This window comes from Panthera tigris, chromosome B3 (assembly GCF_018350195.1).
Source record: "Panthera tigris isolate Pti1 chromosome B3, P.tigris_Pti1_mat1.1, whole genome shotgun sequence".
Taxonomy (NCBI): Eukaryota; Metazoa; Chordata; class Mammalia; order Carnivora; family Felidae; genus Panthera; species Panthera tigris.
Window position 1 is genome coordinate 146,289,898 of NC_056665.1, and position 22,519 is coordinate 146,312,416.

At 48.3% G+C, this 22,519-nt stretch overlaps 1 pseudogene; it reads right to left on the reverse strand.

Moving 5' to 3' along the window:
- Nucleotides 1–16: 16 nt before the first annotated feature.
- On the reverse strand, nt 17–980 carry LOC122239535 (annotated as a pseudogene).
- Between the last annotated feature and the right edge of the window lie 21,539 nt (nt 981–22,519).

The window sequence follows — 22,519 nt, forward strand, 5'->3', positions numbered from 1 at the left end:
TTGTTTAGAGGAATTGAATAAAGCTGTAGCTCATTTAACGTCCTGAGTAGCAAGTGCCAGGAGGGAAGTCTCACGTTGTTTGATTGGGACAAGGGCTGGGTGAAGTTAATGGGGAGCTGTGGGATCCTGTGGTCCTGGCTGCACAGGGAGTGCATCTGGGACTCCTCTAATGGTTCAGCTGTTGTGCCTCAGGAAATCTGTAATTCACTCATGTTGAGGGACAGGAGTAAGCAATGGAAACATCTGTGTCTTTTGTGCATGTTAGTGCAGTTTTCCTATGACAACAGGTATCTAATTCAGCGAGTTAATAGGTAAGCACAGAATCCTGTGTCCAGAGAGGCTCCCTGGGGAAGCTGCTGTGTGGATAGGAAGCCCCAGACCCTGACAGGAAACCTGCCTGTAACCTCCATCTGCACCTGCTCCTGGCAACACAAAGCAGAATTGTGCATAGTGTGCGCCCCCTGGTGGTGCTGATCCCCTCCTGCAGGGAGGTTTGCGTGTGGGCTCCCAATGATGTCCCCTCACCCAGTCTCTTGCACAGTAATATGTGGCCATGTCTTCGGCCCTCAGGTTCATCTGCAGATACAGCGTGTTCTTGGCGTTGTCTCTGGAGATGGTGAATCGGCCCTTCACGGAATCTGCGTAGTATGTGCCACTTCCATCAGTATCCATCCGTCAGACCCACTGCAGCCCCTTCCCTGGAGCCTGGCGGACCCCGTTCATGCTGGAACTACTGAAGGTGAATCCAGAGGCTACAACGGTGAGTCTCAGGGACCCCACAGGCTGCACCAGGTCTCCCCCAGACTCCACCAGCTGCACGTCACACTGGCCACCTGCAGACGCAAGATATCTTGGTCAGGAAACTGTCACACATCCGCTGGTTCTCACTCATATCCACTCACATACTCAGTGTCTCTCGTTCACCATGAATTACCTTTTAAAAAAGCAACAAGGAAAACCAAGCCAAGCACATACTCCATGGTGAGGTGTCTGTGTTCTGTCCTGATCACAGAATGGGAACACCTGGGACGCCTGGAGCTGGGGCTCGTCTCCCAGCTGCACGGTCGGGATGGGCTGGTTTCATCAGCACAGAGAGGGCCCTATTTGCATGTCCTCTTACATATATATCACACTGCAGACTTAGATTTGATTCTTTCAAAGTGAATGGCAGGTTTAGGGATGCACTTCTACATTAGTTTGTGTGGATGGTGCTGTGACAATATGAATAATTCTAATCAGTGAGCACAGGTATGTTTGCGGAACTCGTGCATTTTTACATGTCTTTCATCAGCAAAGGTCATTTTCGCTCTACAATTATTTTACATAATTTATGAAGTTTAATCCCAAGTACTTTATTCTGTGCCATTTTTCAGTTGTATAATTTTGTTACTTGTTTTGCATATATTTCCATGCTGGTGTGTAGAATCATAGGTGGTTTATTTTTATTTATTTTCTTTGTTCATTGTGCTCATTGTGCATCCTGCACTTTTCCTCATTTTAAAAAACTGGTTCTAATACTTTTTGTGGTATCTCTAGGGTTTTGTTATGTTTAAGATCATGTCATCTGCAAACAAATAATTTTCCTTCCTCCTTACTGATTTAAATGTCTTTTATTTCTTCTTATTGCCAAAGTTTGTGGGTACTTATTCCAGTTGTAGGAGAAGAATGCCTTTCCCTTCTTTTTTCTGGGTTTTCACCCGGTGTAAGGATTCAATTGACATAAGACTGATCTAAAGGGAAGAATAAATTTAATTTTGCAAGTGCCTGGGCTTGCTAATAATATGACACCCAGAGAATGAACAAAGCAGGTGGCACTTGTGACTTTCAGACAACGAAATATTGGATTTGTCAAGAGTCAAGGCAAAGGTGTGGTTTTGGGGTATTTAATTAGTCAACAAATAACTAGGTTTGTTTGCACAACCTTCTTGTCCCTGAGTTCCTTATTCTGGTGCTAAGGATGGTTCTCCCCTCCTGGTACAGGGAAGGGGAGTTTCCCAAGGGAGATTTATATCCTGCTGTCAAGGGACAAAGGAGGGTCTGAGAGTCCTTGGACTGGCTGTTTCTCCCGTGACTTTCATCCAAATAAGGACTGTGACACGATGATATGGTTTGAGGCAGCATAGTTATTCTTCACGTTATCATGTGGAATACTTATGTTGGGGATGAGCATCATTTCCTGGCTCCTGATAAGGCAGAAATGGTTTTAGTATTTTATGTTCAATATGCTGTCAGGTGTGGGCTTTCATAGTGGCCATGATCATTTGGAGGTAATTTCCTTCTCCTTTTTAATTGAGTTATTTTTATTTATTTATTTTTTTTTTAATTTTTTTTCAACGTTTTTTATTTATTTTTGGGACAGAGAGAGACAGAGCATGAACGGGGGAGGGTCAGAGAGAGAGGAGACACAGAATCGGAAACAGGCTCCAGGCTCCGAGCCATCAGCCCAGAGCCTGATGCGGGGCTCGAACTCACGGACCGCGAGATCGTGACCTGGCTGAAGTCGGACGCTTAACCGACTGCGCCACCCAGGCGCCCCAAATTGAGTTATTTTTAAATGATGAACATGTGTTTTTTGTTCATGAAAAAACTTTCTCTAATGATTTTATGAATAAATTAAGGATGGCTTTGATTTAATCATTCCCTCTGTTAATGGAGGACATCACATTTTTGCATTTGTGTATGTTGAAGGAAACTTGCATCTCAGGGATGCATCACACTGGATTATCATGTGTGATCCTTTCAGTGTGCTGTTGAATTCAGTAGGCTCGGACTTAATCAAGGAATTTTGCATGTATGTGTATCTGAGACACTGGCCTGTAGTTTCCCTTCTTGTGGTGTGTTTCTCTGGCTTTGTTGTGAGAGTAAAAGTGTCCTCATAAAGTGCATCTGGGAGTGGTCTTTTTCATCAGCAATTTGTAATAGTTTGAGAAGTATTGGCATTAATTATTCTTTAAATATTGTGGAATTTTAATAAAGCCTTGGTTTTTTTTGGAGGGTGAAGGTTTATATTAAGGATATCTTCTTACTAATTTTTGTTTTGTTCCTCTGTATTTTGCATGAAAGAGTATTGGTGGATCATATAATGCTAGAAAATGTGTAATTTGTTCTTGGTGATCTAATTGTTGACCTATAAATATCTAAGTTTTTCCTTTATGATCCTTTTCATGTGTTTAGTTCAGTTATGTCTCCTTTTTCAGTTCCGATCGCATTTGTTTGAATCTTACCTATTTCCCTAGGCTACCTATGTTTTTTAAATTTCACTTATCTTTCCAAATTCAAATTTTAATGAAGTTGATTTGTTTTCTGTATTTGTGATAGTCTTTTTTTCTCTGCTGTATCTTTTTATGTTAATTTTATATTTATCTTTTTATCTCAATGAAAATGCCAATGCCTTTTTTTTAAAGGAATGTGAAAAATATACTAATTCATATGTAACCACAAAACACATGGAAGTAAAAAAAAAATCATGAAGAGGAGAGAACCTGGAAGAAGGAGAACACTTCTTCCTTCTAAATATATTGCAGAGATACATTAGCTCCAACAGTGTACTGCTGGCATGAAATGAGGCATATAGACCAGTGGAGCTCATTACGGAGCCAAAATGTAGAATTGTGCAGATGCAGTCAGCAAATCCTCCATGAGATTTCCAACAATGCGCAGTGGGGAAAGGATTGTGTCTCTTAAACATGGTGTTGACTAGGGGTGCCTGGGTGGCTCAGTCAGCTAAGCATCCAACTTCCAGTCACGTATTGTTGTCATAATTTGTGGGTTTGAGCCCCACATCAGGCTCTGTGCTGACAGCTCAGAGCCTGGATTCTGTGTCTGCCTCTATCCCTGTGCCTCCCCTGATCATGATCTGTCTCTCTCCCTCAAAAATAAAAGAAACATTAAAAAATGGTGTTGATATACACGTGCAAAATAATGACATTTGGCCGTACTCTTGCATCATACATATGCGACAACACAAAAAAATCTCAAAATGGATTAAAGATTAAGCAGAACAGCTGACCCAAAATGCCTTCGAAGAAAACACACAGGATAACCATCATGACATTCTCTTGACAATGATTTATTTGATACAAAAGCAAAATCACAGAGAACCATGGCAGACAAGGGGGACTGCATCAAACTAGAAAGGGGGCAAATCAAACAGTAGCAGGGTGAGAAGGCAGTCTATGAAATGGGAGACATTACATTAAAAATATTGAAAAGGAGTTAATATCCAAAATACAGGAGGGACTCGTTCACATCAATAGCAAAAATCACAATTATAATAATAAACGCATCACCTGATTAAAATTTGGGTCAAACATGTAAATATCCATTTTGCTATTAAGGTTGAAAAAATGTCCATCCAGCATATGACTTGCTGTTCATCATCACTAATCATCAGAGAATTCCACCCCCGATCCACTGAGATATCACCTCACAACTGATAGCAAGGCTATTATAAAATAACGCAAACACAACGAGAACATCTCAAGTGTTGCTGAGGATATGGAGAACAGGCAATCCTAGAATTCACTTGATGGGAGTGCAACATAGTGTAGCTACTATGGAAAACTGTGGTGAAATAACCCACTAAACTGAGTTCCTAATCTGCTCCCATACAGTTGACTTCATGTCCAGCTGAGTGTGAGGAAGGTCTGGGCCTCATGTTCTGTGGAGAGGCAGGTGCAGAGACAGGTGGATCCAGTGGATGATTCCTTAACTACTTCAGTAGAATGGACCCCTGGCTGACCGTTTTGTAAGACTTGACTCAGTGTGCCTCCCCACTGGTTGTCTCAGGCTTCCTGAACTGGATGGTGAACAAAAGGAGTGAAGGGTAGAAACTACTCTTTTCTCTCACAGGAACGTGTATATACTGAGAATCCTTGAGAGAAAGTCGTGGAGTTGATGAAGAAGCTGTGGGGTTGCGACAACTACAAGAGTCTTTACTCATGCTCTCTCTTCATGGGCATCAAAGGAAAACCTTAAGGAAAATAAAAAGAGAGAGGAGCTGCTCAAATATATTAAGTTTAGATCACTTGAATGAGTCAGTCTCCTCTGTTTGAAAATCACTTACATCTATTTTAAATGGTGGCCCGTGTACTTGTGAGGCACAGGTCTGATCATATGAGAGTTAATTTATCCCCGAGCTTGGTCTCTGTCAAGGTCGGCACTACTATATGACTGTTCACTCTAAATGTTAGAAGACATCTGTGTTTGTAAATGGTTTAGGAAACAGTGTGTACTGTTTGCTGGTCAGGTTGAAGTTTGCAGGGCCTGATGAGAAAGATGCTTCACAGGAAACCTGACCCTGTAACACTGGTTCCGGATATGAATTCTGAGATCTTGGGTGCCCCCTGGAGACCTGTGAACCTCCAGGTTCCCTAGGTGGCTCCTGGTGTCCTGTGTGTTCCTGATGACCTGAGTGCCGCCAGGTGAACTGAGTGGCAACTAGTGACCTCAACGCCCCATGGACACCTGAGCATCCCCCTGGAGGTCTGAGTGCTCCATGCAGAACTGAGCGACCCTGGTGTCCTCAGCTCCCCCTGGTAACCTGAGCACCCCAGGAGATCTCAGTTACTTCTGCTGTCCTGAATGCCCCCTTGTGACTTTTAGGTAACCTAAGGGCAAATCGCAATTTTTGGGCCGATGCTCAGCTCTCAGAAGTCCTTTGTGGTGTTTGAGCCAGCTCTGTGGCTAGGCCTATTCTGTCCTGTTCACCCTTAGAGGCGGTTCTGATTGTGTGGCTGTTAATCCTGGGGGAAACTCCAAGGGGGTGGCCAGCACCTGCTTTATCCCTCTTCCTCTTGCCTAACAAACTGCCTAACTGATGGACATGTGGCTCTTGTGGTCTGGACCCTAGTATGTGATATAGAATATATGATAGTATGTGAACCATCCACTGCATCCACTCTGCTGGGGTCGGTGGATCCAATTCCACCAGAAATTACTGGTTGAGATGGAGAACCCCAAGATGCTGCTAGTGAGGTGCAGAGTGTGCAAGGCACTCACCAGTTGGGCACAACCCCTGCAGCTGCACCTGGGACAGGACCCCTGGGGACAAAGAGACTCAGCCTGGGCCAGTCACCAGCAGTCACAACCATTCCCATCATCCCACATCTGACATCTGAAACCCTCACCTATGGGACCTCTCACCAGGCACAAGGAAGGCCCTACAGTCTCTTCTGTTTCTCGAATACAGTTCTGCCTTCCTCAGGGACTTCAGCCCTGTCTGAGGAGACAGCTGTGGGCTCCCACTCCCCGAGATTGGAGTTTACTCTAGATCTTGAGAAGTTTGCCTGTGTGGGAGGGAGCATGTCCTGATAAGTGGACAAAAATTGAGTCAGGCTCCCCTTGTCCTTCCAGGTCCACCTGTGGGCATCTCTTTGTGGATCCGCAGGCTTGTTGGTCCTCGGTCAAGGCAACACTTGGTCTATGAATTGTGTTGGAGGCAGGTCAAGTGATGGCCTCACCTTTCTGATCAGATAGTGAACAAATGAGTGGATCACAATTCACTATACTCTATCTGTCCAAAAGATATTTGAAGGGATCCATATTTTCTCCAGAAAACTTTCCAAATCAAGTCTTTAAGTACATTCAATTTTAACAGTCATTCCACACATAACTGTATAGGAAAAATCTATATTGATGTCCAGTCTGGTGTAAATATAACAAGCAAAGGACACTTGTTCCCAGGATCATATTTCTTTTAGTTTCCACACTGATGTATTAACCTCACCTGACAACCACCTGCAAAGCATGGGCACACCTGGAGACTTCTGATCTTGATGGTTCTCTGCTGATGGGGTTTGCTTCCTCAGTCATCTGCAAAGCTTGGTAGCAGTGCCGACATCTTTAAGTGCACAGACACCAAGACATGGACACCTGTCACCTGCAGATATGATTCCCATGCATGGCTGGTGTCTCCATCTCCTGAGAAATCCCCATCCAACACAAGGGGCTGTTAACTCAGGGAGGAGGCACAGATGTCACAGAAAAGTGGGGGACTCTTCACTGATATGGACAGAGACCATCAGCATATGAGGTAAGAAGTTAATGGCACTAAAACAACCACATTAATGAAAATGGATTGCCTGACCTGGAAATCATTGGAATCTAAAAATCCGGAGCCTAAAGAAATTGCAGAAAATGTGTTCATAGTCCTGAAGGCATGTGCCAAGAGGATAAATGCTGAGTTAGCTGAATAGACTTCAAATAGAGATCAGAATGCTAGATAGTAGATAGATGATAAGTGGATAGGTGATGGATGATAGAGGGTAGATAGATGATAGATAGATAATACTTTTATGTTATATTAAAGTCATTATAGAGGATTCAAATCATTATGAATGTATTATAATGAAATTACCCACTATTGGCAATATTTTTTAAAAGACCATAATTTCATACGGAAAAGAATATTTGACACCAACTTTAGATATACAAAATAAATAATTATGACTTCAATATTTTGTGAATACAGCTTCCACATGGGGTAACACATGCCTGCTTGTAGATTCCTCCTCCCTCTGGGGCTTTGGCTTCCATTCCCATTTGTTCCCAGGGTCTCCCTTCCCAGGATGTCCTGAGCTCTGGGATGTGCAGGGACAAGAGCTCTGTCCCGGATCTGGACCATCGTCCCTCTGGCCTAACATTTACAGCTCCTTCCAGGCCCTTGCTCAACCACCAGGCTTCTGCCCACCAGGCTCCCTCCCTGCCTCCACCACCTGCCAGCCTCCTTCTGGACTCTTCCATTCATTTCCTGTGGATTTAACAACAGTTTGTTAGGTTGCCAGGTCTCCTAATAATAATTCACATTGAGGAAAGAACTGTATAGGTAAAACATGACAGACTCTCTCCACAATAGCCTTGAGTTCATTCCCATGATGTTATTATTTTGCACCCCATCTCAGCCCCTTGACCCCACAGTCTTGCCTTAGAAACTGTCACTTTCATGAACGGAACTAAATCTGTCCCCCCTACACAACTGGTCCATCCTATCTATCTACTCTATATGGTCATCAGACAACCACCAAGCTAAGAAGGAACACAATACCGAGTGTGAAGACATAAGTATTTATAGAAATAATTTTATAAAATTTTATCTAATAATCAAAGTAATGAGATATTTACAGAAGTAACTTAAATATGGTAAATGACCATGTTTATTATAAGATTCTATGAGTTTAGATGAACATAATCAAGTTACAGGACAACCGAGTAACCACAGGTCAAAGAAATGTATCCTTCTCAGGTCTATCCAAACCCTTTCCTTTGCACACCAATCAGTTTCCTATCTCTCCCTTTCTCTCTGGGCCTCGCGTGTTCTCTCTCTCAAAAATAAATAAACACTACAAAATAAGATACGTACAGGTCAGTGATATTTAATGGAGAACCCAGAAATAATCCCCTTCATCTTTGGTCAACTGAATTTTGACAAGAGCAGACAACATGACATTGGGGAGCAAATGGTCTTTTTAATAAAGGGTGCTAGACAGCTGGCTATCCATGTGCAGAGGAATGAAATTGCGTCCATACCTCACACCATATACAAACATCAAATCAAAATGGATCAACAGTTTAAATGTAAAATTATGACCTCTGGAAGCAATATATCGAGATAAATCTTCATGACCATTGGGTTTAGCAATGCTGTTAGAGATGACACCAAAGCACAAGCAAGGAAAGAAAAGTAGATAAATTTAGTTTTCTCAACATTAGAAACCTTTGTACACCAGAAGATGCTATCCCCAAAGTGAAAAGCCAAAGCCTAATGGAAGACAATATTTGCACAGTATTTGTCTGGTAAGAGCCTGTTATGCAGAATGTATAAAGAGTTTTTACAACCCATCAACAAAAAGACAACCCAATTTTTAATATGGACAAAGGATTTGGATATATCTTTCCCCAGTGCAATCATACAAATGGTGAATACCACTTGAAAAGATATTAAACATCAATAGTCCTTATGGAAATGGAGATTTAAACCACAGTGAGATACCCTGTTACACACACTAAAAATGCTCTAATCAATACAACTATAAAATAACAAATGTTGGTAAAGATGTTGAGAAATTGGAACCCTTCAACCTTGCTTGTGGAAATGTAAAATGGTGGAGACTATGTGTAAAAGAGTTTGACAATCCCCCCCCCAAAAAAAAGATAAAAACATAGAATTACCATATGGCCCAACAATACTACTCCTAGATGTATATCTCGAAGAATTGAAAACAGTTGTTTAAACAAAGTGCATGTGCACATACATAGCAGTACTGTTCACAATAGCCACATTGTAGAAACTATGCAAATGCCTATCGGTGTGTGAATGGATAAACAACCTGGGGCAGACCCTTAAACAGGAATATTATTCTGTCATACAAAGAAATAAAGTAAAATGTTGTGGCTGTAGAGAATACTGGTTTCTCAGAAAGCTATCACAGAACTCCACATCTGCACTTACATCTGGAAATTTAAAGCAAAGCCTTGAGCAGGTATTCATGTTCCCGTATTCATAGCAGCTTCTTCACAACAGCCAAAAGATGGAAGCAACCCAAGTAAGTATTCACAGGTGAGTAAATAAACAAAATGTAGTATATACACAATGGAATATAATTCAGCCTTCAAAAGGAAGAGAGTTCTGACACACACCTGCACACCGACTGAACTTGGCAGTCATTATGCTGAGTGAAATGAGCCAGTGACAGAAGGAAAATACACTATGGTTCCACTTAAGTGAGGTGTCCAGAAAAGTCATACTCAGAGACACCAAGTAGAATGTGGCTGTAGGGGCCGAGGGGAAAGGGGAATTGGGATTTAGGGTTTAATAGATACAGAGTTTCCCTCGGGGTACATGACAACGTTCTGGAGATGGATGTACAACAGTGTGAATGCAGTTAATGCCAGACAACTGTATGCTTAAAGTGACTTACGTGGTAAGTGTTATGTTACATACATTTAATCAGAATTTAAAAAGGAAGGACTGATACACGTCACAACATGGGTGAATGCAGAAAACATCCTCAGTGACAGAAGCCATCCAGAAAAGGCCACTCAGGAACCATCTTGCTCTTTTTTTTTTTAACATTTATAATTTATTGTTGAAAAAGAGAGACAGAGACAGGTCATGATAGGGGGAGGGGTTAGCAAGAGGGAGACACAGAATCTCAAGCAATCTGTAGGCTCTGAGCTGTTAGCACACAGCCAGAAGCAGGTGCTCGGAACCCATCAACTTGGAGATCATGACCTGAAGTGAACTCGGCCTTTAGCAGACTGAGACCCCAGGCGCCCCAGGAACCACCTTGCTCTTTAAATCCCCCCAGGTTACACAGATAGGGGAAAGTCTCAGGAGCACTTCCCCAAAAGAAGCCAGATCAGATTGGGAAAAGACATTTCACAGTGGGGCAGGTGGGGACACTTGAAGTGGGCCTGTGGTCTGGGGTCTAATGTGGCAACGCAGGGATTTCCTCATTTGGGGTTCTGTGGTGGTTTCTCGGGAGGGTGTCCCTTTTTGGGGTAAAACGCACCAAAGTATCTCATGTAAAGTGGCAAAAGCGGTAAAGAAACGAGCGTCCAGGTAAAGCGTATTTGCGCTGCCGTGACACGTTCACTGCACGTCTGAAATCACAGAGTAAGGTACTCCTCGAAACAACAGTGTCAGCCCCACATGACAGAAGCAAGAGAGGGGTCAAACGCTGTGACGTAGGCCCACGCCCAGACCCAGCTCACCCAGGCGGAGAGGCCACGGGCCCTGCGGGAGGCAGCACGTGAGCCAGAGGCACGTGGGAGGGTTCTATTGGTGGCCACGTGTCTTGGGTGCAGCGGAAGCAGTGGGATTTGGAATTCCGGTTGTCCACAAGACGCCACTAAGAAGCTGTTAGAACTGCGAAAAGCAATGAAGGGACATCTCCCGGAAGTGGACTCGGGAGGCGGGGAGGGGAGGCTGGAAGGCGGAGCCCACCACCCAGGGTCAGGCTGGGGAACAACCCACCGCTACAGACCCAAGATTAGAACCCTCCGCGGAGAGAAGCCCCAGGCTCAGGCCCCACCAGGGGAAGCTGTGCCCTGCGGCCCCTGCAGGAAACCCACCGCGCCTGCAGCTGGGCCCGGGAGGCGCCTGCTCCCCTGCAGCCCTGCTTTCCTCCTGCGGACTTCGCTTCAAAACCACGCTCCCAACTTCCTCTTCTCCGCGAAACAGCGTTCCTCTCCGTGTGCTCCCCGCTCGGCCGCGGTTTTGCCACAGCTTGCTGGGCCCGGGTGGCAATTCTCCGCTACTCCTGAAGAAACCCACTTTGGCTGGTAACATAACTGGCGGGTTATTTCCAAGGGCAACGGAAGGAGCAACGAGGACACTCGCAGGATAGGAGAGCAGCACACACACACCACGTGCACGTCTGCACACTCCTGACGACCCGTCGGAAAGGGAAAGGAAGAGACGGTGCCATTTGCAACCGCGGCGGAAGGAACGACGTGCCCCAGAGGAAATCTCAGCAAGGAGGTGGCAGGCCTGCTGTCCCAGGACAGGGCACTGGGGACAGAAACGCAGGAAGACGCACGGGGGCGGAGAGCTGCTCTGTGCTCCTGGCCGCGGAGGAACCGCCCCTGTGAGCACGTCTGTCCTGCCCGGAGCCATCTGCAGCTCCGGGGTGTCGCACAGAAGTCCCCACGGCGCCGTCGCAGACTCGGGAGGGACACCCCGCCCCGCGCGGAGGCCGAAGGGACCCGCGAGGCCAGAGCGGCGGGAGTGCGAGCTCCGCCAGGGGAGCCCGCTCCTGGACCGCGAACCGCATGAGGCAGCGGCGGGAACCGAGTGGGCGCGGAGCAGGAAGACGGCCGCGCGGCCCCGCCGCCCGGCGCCGGTGAGGTAAGCCCCGCGGGGGACACAGTGTCACGGCGCACGAAGCCGCGCGGGGTCCTTTCCCCCCAGGGTCTGGCGAACAGCGCCCCCCTCAGCCTCCAGGTTCCGGAAGCTCCTCTTCCCGGGGCCTGGCTTTCTCCTCGCCTGCTCCTCCCTTGGCGGGACCTGAGGGGACCGGGTGCTTGTCAGTGTGGACGCGGGGCCACGTCCCCCAGTGTGGACGCAGGGCCACGTCCCCCTGAATCCTCCACAGTGGGCCCTAGGAGACCGGGTTGTTGTCAGTGTGGACGCGGGGCCACGTCCCCCTGAATCCTCCACAGTGGGCCCTGGGAGACCGGGTTCTTGTCAGTGTGGACGCGGGGCCATGTCCCCCAGTGTGGACGCAGGGCCACGTCCCCCTGAATCCTCCACAGTGGGCCCTAGGAGACCGGGTTGTTGTCAGTGTGGACGCGGGGCCACGTCCCCCAGTGTGGACGCAGGGCCACGTCCCCGTGAATCCTCCACAGTGGGCCCTAGGAGACCGGGTTGTTGTCAGTGTGGACGCGGGGCCACGTCCCCCAGTGTGGACGCAGGGCCACGTCCCCTGAATCCTCCACAGTGGGCCCTAGGAGACCGGGTTGTTGTCAGTGTGGACGCGGGGCCACGTCCCCCAGTGTGGACGCAGGGCCACGTCCCCGTGAATCCTCCACAGTGGGCCCTAGGAGACCGGGTTGTTGTCAGTGTGGACGCGGGGCCACGTCCCCCAGTGTGGACGCAGGGCCACGTCCCCCTGAATCCTCCACAGTGGGTCCTGAGGAGACCGGGTTATTGTCAGTGTGGACGCGGGGCCACGTCCCCCAGTGTGGACGCAGGGCCACGTCCCCCTGAATCCTCCACAGTGGGTCCTGAGGAGACCGGGTTGTTGTCAGTGTGGACGCGGGGCCACGTCCCCCTGAATCCTCCACAGTGGGCCCTACGAGACCGGGTTGTTGTCAGTGTGGACGCGGGGCCACGTCCCCCTGAATCCTCCACAGTGGGCCCTAGGAGACCGGGTTGATGTCAGTGTGGACGCACGGCCACGTCCCTCTGAATCCTCCACAGTGGGTCCTGAGGAGACCGGGTGTTTGTCAGTGTGGACGCGGGGCCACGTCCCCCAGTGTGGACGCAGGGCCACGTCCCCCTGAATCCTCCACAGTGGGTCCTGAGGAGACCGGGTTATTGTCAGTGTGGACGCGGGGCCACGTCCCCCAGTGTGGACGCAGGGCCACGTCCCTCTGAATCTTCCACAGTGGGCCCTAGGAGACCGGGTTGTTGTCAGTGTGGACGCGGGGCCATGTCCCCCAGTGTGGACGCAGGGCCACGTCCCCCTGAATCCTCCACAGCAGGTCCTGACGACACCGGGTTCTTGTCGGGGTGGACACGGGCCCTCGTCCCCCCGAAGTCTCCACAGAAGGTCCTGTGGAGACCGGGTTCTTGTCAGTGTGGACGCGGGGCCACGTCCCCCTGAATGCTCCACAGTGGGCCCTAGGAGACCGGGTTCTTGTCAGTGTGGACGCAGGGCCACGTCCCCCAGTGTGGACGCGGGGCCACGTCCCTCTGAATCCTCCACAGTGGGTCCTGAGGAGACTGGGTTCTTGTCAGTGTGGACGCGGGGCCACGTCCCCATGAATCCTCCACAGTGGGTCCTGAGGAGACCGGGTTCTTGTCAGTGTGGACGCGGGGCCACGTCCCCATGAATCCTCCACAGTGGGTCCTGAGGAGACCGGGTTCTTGTCACTGTGGACGCGGGACCACGTCCCCCAGTGTGGACGCAGGGCCACGTCCCTCTGAATCCTCCACAGTGGGCCCTAGGAGACCGGGTTCTTGTCAGTGTGGACGCGGGGCCACGTCCCCCTGAATCCTCCACAGTGGGTCCTGAGGAGACCGGGTTCTTGTCAGTGTGGACGCGGGGCCATGTACCTCTGAATCCGCCACTGCGGGTCCTGAGGAGACCGGGTTCTTGTCAGTATGGGCGCAGGGCCACGTCCCCCAGTGTGGACACAGGGCCACGTCCCCCTGAATCCTCCACAACAGGTCCTGAAGAAACCGGGTTCTTGTCGGTGTGGACACGGGCCCTCATCCCCCCCGAAGTCTCCAGAGAAGGTCCTGTGGAGACCGGGTTCTTGTCAGTGTGGACGCGAGGCCATGTACCTCTGAATCCGCCACTGCAGGTCCTGAGGAGACCGGGTTCTTCTCAGTGTGGATGTGGGCACTCATCCATCCGATGTCTCCACAGCGGGTCGTGAGGACACCGGGTGCTTGTCTGTGTGGACGCAGGGCCACGTCCCCCTGAATCCTCCACAGTGGGTCCTGACGACACGGGGTTCTTGTCGGGGTGGGCACGGGCCCTCGTCTCCCCAAAGTATCCACAGCGGGTCCTGAGGAGACCGGGTTCTTGTCAGTGTGGACGCAGGGCCACGTCCCCCAGTGTGGACGCAGGGCCACGTCCCCCTGAATCCTCCACAGTGGGTCCTGAGGAGACCGGGTTCTTGTCTGTGTGGACGCAAGCCCAGGTCCTCCCGAATCCTCCACAGCGGTTCCTAACGAAACCGGGTTCTTGTCAGTGTGGACGCAGGGCCACGTCCCCAGTGTGGAGGCAGGGCCACGTCCCCCTGAATCCTCCACAGCGGGTCCTGACGAAACCGGGTTCTTGTCGGTGTGGACACGGGCCCTCATCCCCCCGAAGTCTCCACAGCGGGTCGTGAGGACACCGGGTTCTTGTCTGTGTGGACGCGGGGCCACATCCCCCTGAATCCTCCCCAGCGGGTCCTGAGGAGATTGGGTTCTTGTCCGTGTGGACGCAGGTCCAGGTCCTTCCGAATCCTCCACAGCAGGTCCTGAAAAGCCGGATTCTTGTTGGTGTGGACACGGGACCTTGTCCGCCCGAAGTCTTCACAACGGATCCTGAGGAGACCGGGTTCTTGTCGGTTCGGACGTGGGCCCTAGTCCACCCCAAGACTCCACAGCGGGTCCTGTAGAGACTGGGTTCTTGTCGGTTTGGACCTGGGACTTCGTCCTCTGAATCCCCCACAGCGGGTCCGGATGAAGCCGGTTCTTGTCAGCATGGACACAGGCCCTAGTCCTCCCGAATCCTCCGCAGGGGGTCCTGTGGAGACCAGGTACTTCTGGGTTTGGACGTGGGCCCTAGTCCTCTTGAATCCTTCACAGCGGGTTCTGATGAAACCAGTTCTGGTCGGCGTGGACGCGGGCGCTCCTCCACCGGAAGTCTTCACAGTAGGTCCTGAGATCAGGTTCTTGTCACGTGGACAGGAACCTATGTCGTCCTGTTCCCCCACTGTGCATGTAATGGCACAGACTTAAGGTCAGAGTGGTCCTTCATGAAGAGCTCCTTAGATGGTGTTGTCAAGGGTCTCTACTCCAGGTTGGAAATGGTCAAGGATCTGGGCACATGACACAAGGCAAAAACAAAGAACAAAAACCCCACACTCCTTGAATTGTCCCCATTGTATCTTAGAGGTGGATGGCGTCACCTGGGCTTGACCTCTCCCAGTGGGCCTGTGCTGCCATGCCATAAAAATCCCAAGTCCCAGGAATCAGAGCTTCTTTCTTCCTACCTCTGTGGGCTCTGGGGGCTTGGGGAGCGTCTTCCTCAGAGCCTTCCCCCTTTTTTTTTTTTGATGTGTCTCCTGCCCTGTGCCTTGGCGTGCTTGTCATGGTCTTTTGATAGAGTGAAAAGTCTGGAGGCTCCTCTAGGGTGTCTCTGTAAACAGGCTGTGGATACTTTGAGTTTTTCAGTGAATGATGACTTTGGCGGTCTTGGACCAATCCAGCCAGCTGCAGCATGTCAAGTGCTGTAAGCAACAGCTCGGAGCCAATGACGAAGACCCACAAAAGCCAATCAGTGTCCTTGTCTCCCTCCCTTTGGACAAATGATTCCAGGAAGCCTTGCATTTCCATGATGGTATAGTGCCTGTCACCATTTCTGTCTCTCACGCTGGTCCTTGGACATGTAGGTGTAGTGGATCGTGACAGGGAAAATCTGGGATAGAAGTTATTTCTTTCCAGAGTCGTGTTCTGTGGCCTCCCACACTGAGGTGTCCCACTCAACACCTGACAAGTGGGGAGCCATTGGTGACAGCAGCTAGGATTGCAGCCACTAGGGGGAGCCTGCCTTGGCCAAGTCCTCCACCCTGGGTGCCATGATGCTCCTTGTAGATTTGCCTCCATCACTAGCTAGGGCTGGCTAATCAAGCACAACACCACGGTGCTGGCCGCAACACAGTGGACCAAGCAGCTGGCGTCTTCTTCAACACTAATCTAGGAACACTGTTCTCGGTGCCCACCTCCTTTGGAGGTGAATAGGAAATACACACCCCTGCACCCAGACTGGTGCCTGCTTGTTGGTCTCTGCAGGGAGTCTGACCTTTCATGGCACTGATAATTTAGGGTGAGGGTTTCTGGCAACACCTGGCATAAGCCCAAATCAAAGCTACAGACCACCAGCAAGCACCAGCTACTTCCCACAGCAGCTGAGACGTGAGGGTGAGGAATGAGTGAGCCATTCTTAGGTCTAAGGCATTGTAGGGGGGCATCAGCTAGTCTCCCAATCCCATCCGTGGGGATAAATGTATTGTGGGACTCAGCTTCTGGACTGAATTAAGAACATGTAGACTGTGACCTGCTGAAGGAAGTGGCAACAGGAAGTCACAGTGGGTGACAGGCAGCTCCCTAGGCATCTGAGCTCTCGCTTGGGGTACATGAGATGTGCGGGCCCCTTGTGACTGAAGGTGGGGTTTCAGTACACCCCCAACAAAGGAAATGGAAGCACAGGATTTATGGATTACAGAGCCCAGAACAAGAGGGCACAAGGACCCAGGGAAGGGCAGGCCTCCATCCCACATTTGCCATGATCAGGACATAGAAAACAGGGTAGCAAGTAGAGGATTTCTTGGGAGCGGATGGGGCTGAATTCGCTAACTTTCACAGGCTCACCTCTGTGTTATTCTAGAAGGTGCTTGGGAAACCAAAGTGAGAACCCTAGGCAGATTCTTATCTACGGTTAAACTCACTGAAAAGTAGGCAAGAGAAAGAGAGCAGGGATTCACCTTTCCCGGTCTCCCTCTGGATGCCAGAGTCATCCATAGACACTTGTGCCTACCTTTCTGATTGATGTATGGGGTGCTCCTTTCAGCCTCATGGTCTCAGTCTCCCACATTTGGGAATTTGCTCTCCAGCGAGGCACAGCTTGCACTAGTGGAACCTAATGCCAGTACCCTTCCCTCACAGCCCGCAGACACCCCCGTGTGGGACAGGCAGTATGGGTGGGTGGTAGCCCTCCATTATCCTGAGCCCACATGGGACTGGGGGAAGACAGATTACCTGGAGAATGAGAAACTTTTCAGTCCACAACAGCGTAGTTTTGGAGAAAACTCATGAAGTTGCCAATGAAGGAGCTTGTGTCAACTTCTCTTAATTCTGGAACCAGACACTTCTGCTCAAGACACAGCTCTGACTCAGGTCCTCTTCCGAGAAACTAAGGCTCAGTTTGGGTTCTTACAGGCCTAAAAACTACATAAAAGCCACAAGCATGCAGTTTTCAAGTTTTATTTCAGAGTGCTGGTCGGTGACCCATGAGAGACCTGGTGTCAGAGCTGTGATGTCCCTGAGGACCCCTGTGTCTCCCGCAGACCCTTGGAAACGTGGATGTCAGCTGTGCCGCCTCAATACTGTATTTTTACAGATGCACCAGATGCATTGTCTATAGTTGTTCAGGGGTCTGGAGGCTAAATTATGGATTGTCTTCTCCAAAAATCTCTTCCTTAACTTTCTCTGTGTTTATAGTTCTGACATTTCCAGAAACAACAAAGAGGAATGCAGCTGTTATGGCATAAATGTGACCAAAACCCACTCTGAGATATACCATGGATTCATGACTTTGCCTGACTGGCTGAATTCTTCTGGGAGGGGTCCACAACCTGTGCTCCCACCAGTGCCTTGTCCGTGCACCATGGAGGATCCCAGCCTGTGTGGCAGTGGCAGTTCCTGTTATGGTTGCACATCCCTCTGTGACTGCATTTCTCTGGGATACAGTCATAATTCAGCTGAGCCCCACTGCCAGTGCAGTAGGTATCCTGGCAGAACTTTCCAGAAGCACAGGAAGTACCAGTTCTCACATGAGGAATCTGGGTTGTTCCTGTGCTACGATGTGAATCCAGCCCCAAACATCTGAACCCTGGATCTCAGACAGATGGAATCCAACATGCCCTTGCAGTTGAGGGAGATGTGTGACATTCCTACACTGCAGCCTTCCACACGGCACACCTGTATGGGAACAGGTTCAGCGTTGACTTCCCCGGGGTGTTCTGCGGTGTCCATGTCGGCTGCCTTTGTGATTTATGGTATAGCAGACATCTTCACCTTTCCCAGAATTTCTGCCAAAGATTTCTTGGCCATGAATAGTGCGGTCAGTGCAGTTTCCATGATAGCAGCAGCCCTCTTCAGTGCACGCGGTTCCATCTTGCATATGGAAGTCACAGGGTACGCCAAGGTCAACCCATGGCAGAACTCTGGAAGATCACGTATATTTTGGATTGGTCTGCAGAGTCTCCTAGCAGCGGAGTTGGTGCAGTCTGTATAGCGTCTGCCTGTATTACATTTGCCCCCAGGGGTTAAGATACAATCACGCATACAGCCTAGATTGCTGTAGCACTGGTTGAATGAGCCACAGTCACACTGCTTTCTTGGATCCACTATGTAGTTTCCATAATGATAGTGGGTCAGGCTTTTATTTAAATGCACCAGTTCAGTGTTGAACATGCACTTGCCTGTTCCACAATTCATTATGTGCTGCATATGAATGAACAGTTACTGAAAGCTTCCATTATACCAGTTAATTGGGTCCTAATGCAGTTGGAACTTTTTTGGCAAGCACATTCATCAGTGTCAATGCACAAGCCACAATTTCTTGCCATCTGATGTGTTGCTATGACAGACAAGAGTAAATAATGTCTGCCTAAATAACTCAGAAGGATGGCATATAACCCACTGGTGGATGGCATATAGAATACACAACTGGAGTGCAATGAACCTCATGGGGCCTATCTCAAATCACATTAAGGGTGAATGTGTTTTAAGAAATCGAAAATCCTTTGACTCATCCTACTGAAGAGACAAAAGGACTCTGATGCAACACATAATTGCCCGCGTGAGCTTGATGTCTCTCACTGTAAATGACCATGAAACCAATAACTTACATCGATACCATGAAATATTGACTCAATTAAGCTAACTAGCCTTATTCGGAATTGGGCACTTTTTTCCACGTGGTTAACACACTATACATTGTTTTGAAACTGAGAGCAAGTCCTTTGAAAATTCCATGATGCGATGAACAGAACTTACTAGAGATCCTTGGGGCTGCATTGGCATTTCCTTGAGGAACTGGGGGTCCCCTGTCCTCCTTATATCCCAGGTTATAAGTAGGTCCCATTGCACAGATGTCTGCGACTATGTGAGAAACAACGTGTTCAAACCATTGGAAATCACCGAGGGGTCTCATTTCATAGGCAAGTTAATCCAACTTCATGATATCTTCAAGGCTGCCATAGCCTGTGTCGATTGTGACCATGGAAAGAGGAATCTCCTCCAGGTAGCCGAGGTAGTAACAGTCTGGAGGCATGAAAGTGTAGTCAGGATGCTCCCTGAGCATCCTGAGTCATCATCAGCAGAGTCTGGACCAAAAGAGTTTCTTGTGCCGCATGTGCATAACATGTCTCTTGCCCCCAAAACGCAGGCTATAGGACAGACAGCCAGGCCTCTGAATGCCCTTGCTGTGGTGCGGCTCCTTCTTGGGAATTACCATCTCAGAGGAGATGTAGCGCCATGAGGGATGCCCTTGAGAACCCTACACAGGAGCCAGCACTGCCCAGAGTGCAAACAGCAAGAGGGGTGCCCTCAGGGTGACCTGGCCCTCTGCCAGCCTCATGCCCCTGCTCAGGGACATCTGCCAGTGAGAATGGATAAATGGAGGATCCTCAGCAAAACTAGGTCTAGACCATCAGAGAGAACAGAGGGCTGTGCCAGGTGGCCAGCACCCTGCACTTGGGGGCCACCTGTGGGGTTCGGCAACAGTCCCAGGGTGTGGCATTGGGTGACCCTGCACATTGGTTCGGCTGGGGTGGATGTGGGAGGGTCAGGTGGGCCATGGTCAAGAGTGGTCACATGGACATGGGTAGGGATTTGGACCCAGAGGCATGGCTGTAGTCAACACCTTCAATCTTTACTGAAGCTACTTGCATATGGGCTATGCAGTTATAATACCCTGAACTTCTCTACCTATTCCATGTCCTTTGGTACTGCTGGGTCACTTTCTTTGGATGACTACTTTTCCTCATTACAGAGACCACTGCTTTTGCTTCCTTGTGATGTGGAGGTAAACATTGTCAATTTTACCTTTATGGGGGATGCAAAAAATCTCTTTGTAGTTTTGTGTGTCTTACTCTCCTTGGCTATTAGTTTGCAAGCCATTTGGTCCTTTTGGTTTTTGCTTTGAAGGTTCCTCTGAGTTCACTGAGGAAAACATATGTCAGTATTCTGAGTGATGATTGGTGAACTACAAGGTTGTATTTTAGTATTTTCTTATGCCAGCTGGGGAGAACAGAAAGTACTGCTGACCATGTGTGAGCCCCAGGGGTTTTCTCCTCTAATCCATTATGGGGGTTCTTTCCTGGCCTCTGGCAGTCTCATGTAGTTTGGTTCCCTCTTCAGCTGGAGATGGAGGGGAGTTGAGGTTACTTTGCAGCTTGCACCATGGAGTCTGCCCATGATCAAAAGATGGTTTTGACCATGGCACTCCCTTGCTTGAATAAGTACCCTCTACTGCTTTAAAACGCCCTGGGTCAGGGAGAAACCTCAGAGTTGGTGTTTGGACAAGAGTTTGCCTTCTGCCCAGTGGCTGGCCTTCTGAATATAGCTCAAATTCTTTTGCCACCCAAACTAAAACTTTGAACATTGACCTTTCCAGCAACAGGCAGCTGAATTTGGGTTTTGATAACAATGAAATGGAGAGTGAAATGGCAGTTTACAGGGCCTGGCAGGGAGGGTCAGTGAGGAGTAGATCTCAAGGGCTATGATTTTGTGTTATGCAAGATGATTAAGTTCTAGAGGGGTCTCCACATCATTACCCCTGTAATTATCAATACTGTAATGTATGGTTAAAATTTTGTGAAGAGTGTGGGTCTCATGTTCAGTGAGATCTTACCACAATATAAAAGTGGAAGACACGAGTTTTGCTTCTCACACAACAGTGTGCTGAACTGCATGGACACACTCTCTACTGATAATTTGAAAACAAGTTAAAAAAACTTACACATTTTGGAAACTAACCCTGAGGACATGTCATTTACAGATATCTTCTTCCATTCCCTAGGTTGCTTTTTTGTTTTGTTGATTGTTTCCTTCACTGTGCAGAAGCTTGCTATTTTGAGGTAGTCTCTCTATATATATAATTTTCTTGTATTATATTAATGTAAATTCAATCTGTTAACATACAGTGTAGTACTGATTTTAGGGGTAGAATTTAGAGAACCATCGCATACATATAACACCCAGTTCTCATTTCACCCAGTGCCCTCCTTAATGGCCACATGCCATTTAGCCCACCTCCCCCACTTCCCCTCAGTTTGTTCTCTGTATTTAAGAGTGTCTTCTGGTTTCCTCCCTCTCTGATTTGATTTATTTTATTTTTCCTTTCCGTATGTTGTGTTTGTTATATTCCACTAATGTGTGAAATCATAGGATATTTGACTTTTTCTGACTGACTTGTTCCACTTAGCATAATACACTGTAGTTCCATCCACATTATTGTAATTGGCAAGATGTCATTCTTTTTGATGGCTAAGTAATATTGCATTGTATATATTTACCACCTCTTCTTTATGCATTCATGTGTTGATGAATATTTGGGCTGTTCCACAATTTGTTTTTTGTTGATAAGGCTGCCATAAAGATTGGGATGCACGTGCCCTTTCGAATCAGCCTTTTGGTATCCTTTGGATACCTTTGGTATCCTTGGATAAATGCAATTGCTTGATCACAGGATAGTTCCGTTTTTCATTTTTTGAGGAATCTCCACACTGTTTTCCAGAGTGGCTGCGCCAGTTTGCATTACCATCAACAGTGCGAAAGGGTTTCGCTTTCTCTGCATCCTTGCTGACATTTTGTGTTTTCTGAATTGTTAATTTTAGTCATTGTGACAGGTGTGAGTTGGTATCTCATTGTGGTTTTGCTTTATATTTCACTGAAGAAGAGTGTTGTTGAGCATCTTTATTCGTGTCTTTTTGCCATCTGGATGTCTTCTTTGGAAAAATATGTATTCATGTCTTCTGCCCATTTCTTCACTGGATTATTTGTTTTTTGAGTGTTGAGTTTGGTAAGTTCTTTATAGATTTTGGATACTAACCCATTGTCTGAGATGTCATACAAATATCTCCCCCCATTTTGTCAGTTGCCTTTTAGTTTTGTTGATTTGTTCTTTGCTGTGCAGAAGCTTTTTATCTTGATGAGATCCCAATAGTTTATTTTTGCTATTGTTTCCCTTGCCTCTGGGGACATGTCTAGTAAGAACTTGTTCTGGCCAAGGTCAAAGAGGTTGGTGCCTGTGTCGTCCTCTAGGATTTTGATGGTTTCCTGTCTCCCATT